Below are 7,431 nucleotides of genomic sequence, written 5' to 3' on the forward strand. Positions count from 1 at the left end.
AAGAGCCCATCTCTATACCGGAAGAATGCAAAGTTCCTGTAATCACGGCTGCACAGGTAAAAACCACACTCTCCAAAGCGAAGAACACAGCATCCATTGGCCAGACAACATCCCAGGCTGGGTTCTACACAAACTACAGAAATAAATGGCACCCCACCTAAGTACCATGTGCAATCATAGCCTCACCTCAGACTTTGTGCCTGCTGAATGGTGCACAGCGACGGTTATCCCACTCTACAAGGGGGGAGCCACCACGGACCCCGGGAACTACCGCACCATTAGCCTGACGAACCTGGTCTGCAAGGCCATGGATGTATCATCATGGAACCTATAAACAAAGACATTGGTAATCTCCAAACCCTGGACCCCACCCAGTACAGGTTTGTAAAAGGCAGCTCATGTCTCCTAAACCTGATAGACATCTTTGAAGCAGTCACCAAAGCTGTAGACAAGGGTAAGGTGGTACACACAGCCTATCTAGATCTTGCCAAGGCTTGCAACACCATCCTCCACTCTGGAATTATAGATAAACTCACTAAACTAGGTATAAATCCCTATGTCACAAGGTGGGCTGCCAACTGGCTCACTGACAGAATCCACACAGTGAAAGTAGCAGACTCTAAATCCGATTTCAGACCAGTGACAAGTGGAGTACCACAGGGTTCAGTCCTGGTTCCTCTCCTGTTTGGTATCTACTTCTCTGAAGTACAGGCTAACACAGAAGGTCTTTGGCTAATGAAGTTCACAGATGACTGCAAACTAGGAGCCATAATCGAAACTCCTAACGATGTGGACATCCTACAAAAGGGCCTAACTGAGACAGATGCCTGGTGTCAAAGCCATGGCCTCAAGCTCAATGCCAAAAAGTGCATTGTCATCCCCTTTGGTAAAAACTCTGTACCCATGAACTACAACATAGGCAGTAGTATACTTAACACTGAAAGTGTGATAAGAGACCTTGAGACATAGGTGGACAGTAGTCTCTCCTTTGATAATCACATCTCCACAGTAGTCAGGAAATCCTTCTACATGGCACACCTCATCACAAAAGGTTTCTCATCCAGAAAAAAAGAGGTCATTGTTCCCCTCTACTCATCACTCATTAGACCCATTATACAGTACAACACCCCTTTTGGTATGTACCTCACAAGACATCTACAACAACTGGAAAGGCCACAGAAATACCTCACAAAGAGGATTACCGGCCTCAAACAGATGCCCTATGCAGACCGTCTCAAAAAACTCCAGTTTTACTCCGTCACATATCGCCTACTCAGATATGATCTCTGCCTAACATACAAAGCTATGTCAAACCCAGAGCTGTTGGACATGCTCCACTTAAAGAAATCCCAATCCCTCCGAGCTACATGCTCTAGGGACCTAAACCTTGTCACCACAATAAACAGAACATGCCAGAGGGATAGATTCCTGTCCCAGAGACTTCCCATGCTCTGGAATAAACTACCTGTCTATATCAAACAAAGCTCCTCATTAGCACTCTTCAAGAAAAATCTTTATGATTGGATGGGAAATAGGAAATTCACCCCAGGGATCACCTCTTTGGCTCTGCTCAACAGTGGCACAGGAAAATAATTTTCTTGGGTGGCAAAAGCCAGGGTACCTTTTTGGCTGGGCTTGTATAGGCCCCAGGGTCAATAGCCTAGTACCTACCTATAAACCTATGAACATATGACAGGATGGTGTGCATTTGTCTAGATCAGGGAAGAGAATTTTTGCAGCAGATATTTTGCAATATTTGACAAACACTAGCCAGGATTTTTGCCAGGTCAAAAATGTAACAGTTCATAGATAGCAACATTTGATGCATCTCTGATGGTTGTTAATGCTAGGAGCATTAATAATAAAGTTATTTTTGTTAAAAAAATTGCTGCATTCCCATAAAATTGATGTTATTATAGTTTGGGAAACATGGTTAAAGAACAATGACTGGAAACCAGTTCTGTCAGGCATACCTCTCAACTGTACAGATTTTCACAGAATGTGCAGATTTTTGGCTCATATTTTTGCTCTGTTCCTCATAAAATTTCTGGTATTCTGACAAATCACTGGCATGATTTCAGGACTGAAGTCACTAAATAAAGACATACATTTGAGTTTCAGACTTCACATTATTCAGAAAATGTATGTTAAAACAAACCATCTTACTATAGCAACATTATAAGTTTGTGAGAGCAATACTTAAAATATGCCCCTATTTTTGGGCATTTGTCCCCCCATTTTGTCAGGCTTTGTCCAGATTTTTTGCACTAAGAGGTTGAGAGGCATGCTGTTAGGGTATAAATGTTTTTACTGTAACAGACATTCTAACAAAAAAATCAGGTGGAGGTGTTATGATAGGGATTAAAAATAGCTATGAGACTTGTGATTATTACATGTTCAATGATAGCACCAATACTATAGTCTGTGTAACTGTGACAATAAAGACAACCCTGGAACATATAACAATTGTTGGCGTGTACAGACCAACAAAGTCAAGTGCAGATGACCTCAAGGAATTCATACATTCCTTACATGAAACACAGGAGGGAAGAATAATATTAGCTGGGGACTTATATTTACCAGAAACAGACAGAAATAATATTGATTCAACAACGTTAGTAAAGAAATTATTCACAGAGTGTATTCAGGAACAACAAATGCTTCTGATTGTAAAAAAAAACCTACTGGGAGCGGAATATACTAGATATTGTTTGTGTTCCCAAAGAAATTACTGTAACTTCAAGTTAAGTTTTACCACCATTGATGTGCAGTGATCATGGGGTCATAAAGGTTAATTTGTTGCTAGATAATTCTGCCAAACTGAAATCTAAGCCAATGCACAGAAGGTTAATTAAATATTATAGGGAAGCAAAACAGTTACTATGTAAAACTAACTGGAATGAGGTGTTCAGTGGAAAAACTGCAGATGGAATGTGGAAAGTTTTGAAAGAGAAATTGTTTAAGGGCAAAAAGTAAAAAAAAAAAAAAAATTAACATCAGGATCTAGGCATGCAACATCAGGGGAGTATATTTCCATAAGAACAAGATACCTGAATAAAGTGAGAGACAAAAAATATTAACAATGAAAGAGAGGTCAAACTACAACTTTGAAAAATGAAATAAACGAGCTGGACAAACAGATTAAGCATAGTGTTAGACAAGATCAAGAAACATTTGAAGAAAATATATATAACGATATTGAGCATAATAGGAAACCTTTTTATAGATACATACGAGTGTGGAAGGAGTAAAGATACACAAATTGATAAACTGTGTGCAGATTCTAAAATTTATATTCAGACACAACAGATTATAAATATATTTACAAAATCTTATGCAAAACAGTTTGGCTCCACAAAAGGGGTAGTAAGTTGTCCTAGTGACATCCATATAACCTCAGATATTGGAATCAAATTAGATTATATTGAAAATGAACTGTGCAAACTGAATCCAAAAAAGTGCAGGGAGGAGATGGAATAAGTAACAATGACCTGAGAACACTTAAGCAAGAACTTACACTGCCATTACATCTATTATTCACTAGGACATATTAATATGGGGAGATTCCTCAAGATTGGAGACATGCACTTATTAAACTTGTCTTTAAGGGAAAGGGGAGTAGGACAACCCCAGAATCATATAGACCCTTAAGTCTACTTTCATGTTGTGGAAGAATAATGGAGAAGGTAATACTGGACAAGTTATTGTCAGAACTGGATAGGTTGGGACTTGAAACCATATATCAGCATGCATATATTGAAAATAGATCTATTACCACCTGTAACATGATGTTCTATAACAATATAATAACAGCTATAAATGAAAATTGTGCTGTGATGTGATTTATATAGATTTAACTTCAGCATTTGACAGGGTCGTACACAAAATACTGATCAATAAATTAGTACAACTAGGTATTGATGTACTGTTGATAAGATGGATAGCATCATGGCTTACAAATACGACATGGCAAGTACCAAACACCAACTGGACAGGTGAAATCCTTGGTTACAGTCAAAGTGTCCCACAGGGCTCTGTACTAGGACCTTACTTGTTTAGATTGTATCTTTCAGACCTTACTTTTTCATCTGAGGTGTTCTACAGTCTATATGCTGATGACCTGAAATTGGGTAAACTGATTACAAGTGTTACAGATAAGGCATGTCTGCAAAATAATTTGACTAAATTGACCATTTGGGCACAGGAGAATAATATGTTGATAAACACATCAAAAACTAAGCATATGAGATTTGGGAGACATAACCTGAAAGGCGAATATTTAATACAGCACACAGTGATTGAAACAGTAGACTCATTTAAGGACCTGGATATATGGGTAGATTCAGCTATGAGCTTTTCTAATCATATCAGCCAATTGGCTAATGATAGTTATAAAACTATAGGTTGTATAAAAAGATTTATAAAGTCTAGGAAATTAAACAATTAAATTAGACCCAAACTTGAGTATGGAATAACAATATGGAAACCCTATAGGTAAACAAGCAAGAATAAACTGGAAAGAGTACAGCGGAAATATACTAAGAGCATCCATGGATGTGAAAATCTAAGTTATTATGAAAGACTAAAATATCTGAACTTGTACAGTGTCTCTTATAGATATTTAAGCAGATATATTATTCAAGTATACAGGGCATTTAGGGACAACTACCTCAGAATGTTTGGGGTTATCAAAAAGTACTAGAGAATCATCAGATAACCTATGTAGAAGATTCTACAGGAATGAGAAGTGTACTAATTAGTTCTCTAACAGAGTAGCTGATGCTTGGAACATACTACCAAATTACATTAAAGCAAGTACTAGATTAGATATTTTTAGGAACAGCCTGGACATTTATTGTGGGAACAAGTGTTTTTGCATATTGACAAGCTAGGAAGGCTTTAATGCCTGTGCTTGAAACATTTGGATGTATGTATGCATATCTATATATAGAAATATTATGGGTATATGGCAGTTGATGTAAACACATAAATATTAACAGCCTAAATACAGACAAAAAAATATCTAATGTTCAGAAAATCAGCAGTCAAAAATATTAAACACAAATATCGACAAAACTTACCCACATCTCCAACCAATGTTTTTGCAAGATTCACCTCACCTCACACTCTGCTAATCATGTATTCTAACTCTGAGATCACACAAGGGAGGGCAGGACATGTATTCCTTCCTGGTGCAACCTCAGTTTTGGCGATATTTTGTGTTTAGATATTTTAGCTGTCATTACTTTGCACATTATAAACTTTCTGTAATTTTTTTGGTTGCTGATATTTAGATGCTTTGATCAATTGATCATTTGATCAACTGATTAGTTTTTATGCACATATATATATATATATATATATATATATATATATATATATATATATAGGGTTCCTATCAGTTTGTTGAAACTTCAGCAGTTCAAACACCATATGTTCAAACTGTGAAGTTCGAAAACTGATTATCGCGAAACCGCGGAACACTGAATTCTTTCCCAGGGAAAGAACTTGGAGGGCCGTTTCTGTGGCTTCATGATTTTCAGCACTGTGGTGGAAAGTTATGGGTCAGGTTCAGGTAAGTGTGCGATTATGTGGACGTTTGGGTTAGGATGTGTTAGGTGAGTTAGGGTAAGGGCGCTGGTGAGGTGGGTGTGCAATAGTGACAGACCTTAGGGTTAGTGTTTGGGTTAAGGTAAGTGGATGGATAATAGTGTATGTACAGTTTAGTGTAGGGTTAGATATAGGATTTTAAGTGTATGTGTGTGGATTGCTGTTTTTTGGTGTGCTTGTGTTGTGTGTGTGTTTCTTGGAACAGCGATTTTTTTTTTCCATAGGAAAAAATCGCTGTTCTAAGCCTTTGATGGTTTTGCACTTCGAGGTTAGAAGTTCGAACATATGGTGTTCGAACTTCTGCCGTTTCGACAAAGTGATATATATATATATATATATATATATATATATATATATATATATATATATATATATATATATATATATATATAGATAGATACAAATCCAAAGGTATACCAGTGCAATCACCATGGCTGTAGTCATAAAATGATTTTATTGAAAAATATAAAAAGTGTAAAAGAATGAAGACTTTTGGGTGGCTTCCACCCTTCTTCCGATTCAGAGTGTCTGAGGAAACAAGAAGTATTTGTATAAATCCTGTCCAATCACATTTGGCTACTCTAATTATCAGCCAATAGAGACATGTTGAAGTTCTAGCCAATAAAAGTGCTAGAGTAGAGTGCTTAGCAAATTAAAATTAGTCATTTAGCCTGTACTGTTATACATGCTGATAAAATACTCTTACTAAAAACGTATTATTAGTTAGAAAAAGTGTCCAAAACATATATAAAACAAATAAATAGCTATATGTTTCCTATAATAGTCTCTAAATCACTAAGTTGTTGTTGTGTCTTTCTGCTTTTCCCGGTTAGGGGTCGCCACAGCGGAACTCCAGTCCGCTAATGATTGGCAGTTGATTTTTACCTGCTGAGTTGCTGGCCCTAACGCACAACCTTCAACTAAGGTACGCCCATCCACACATGTCTCCACAGAAGATGCTCTAGCTGAGAATCGAACGGGACAATGTCTTGCTGTAAGGCAACAACGTAATATGTAAAAATACTCATTAAGAGTAACAGGTATGAAAAACATTCACAAACCAATCATCAAGCTAATACTAGCCAGAGGACCAATGAGATAACTTTATAGCAAGCAGTGAACAATGGTAAAAAACTGGGTTTAGTCTAAGTGAATGTAACATGGAATGCAAGCCACCAAGCAAGTTGTTTGACTCTAAGAACAGACCTATAGAAAAGACAGCCAATTTCATAACTCAAATCAAGATCTCAACCAATGAAGGACTATGAAGTGGACAGTCAATCAAATTGTTTAAATATGTATATAACCTAATGGAATAATCTGCCAATGTCATAACTCAATTCAGAATCTCAGCCTATGAAGAATTGTACAACAAACAGCCAATCAAATTATTAAAATGTAAAAATAGACCAATGAGATGAAGAGAAAATGAAAAACAACAAAGTACCCAGCTTTATAGTACCTGGTGTTCCCAGGTGAGTCTGCATCCAAGGACTAACCAGGCCCATCCCTGCTTAACTTATGAGACCAGAAAAGGTCATGTGCATTCAGGGTGGTATAGCCAAAGGGTGAGTCATAATTATAGTATTATATATACAAATAAAATGCTCCAACTAAAGACTTAACTTTGTTACTTAGGAAAATATGTCCAAGATGTATATAAAATAAATAAATAACTATATATTTCATATAATAACTTATAGATCACAAAATAATGAATGAACACATTCAGTAAGAGTAACAGATGTTAAAAACATTCACAAACCAATCATCAGGCTGTTACAAGCCAAAAAACCAATACAATAACAGCATTGTGATAGA

At 36.8% G+C, this 7,431-nt stretch overlaps 1 pseudogene; it reads right to left on the reverse strand.

Moving 5' to 3' along the window:
* Positions 1-7,060: 7,060 nt before the first annotated feature.
* Positions 7,061-7,179, reverse strand: LOC122802549 (annotated as a pseudogene).
* Between the last annotated feature and the right edge of the window lie 252 nt (positions 7,180-7,431).

This window comes from Protopterus annectens, chromosome 1.part0, assembly GCF_019279795.1.
Source record: "Protopterus annectens isolate FY-2018-M chromosome 1.part0, PAN1.0, whole genome shotgun sequence".
NCBI lineage: Eukaryota > Metazoa > Chordata > Ceratodontiformes > Protopteridae > Protopterus > Protopterus annectens.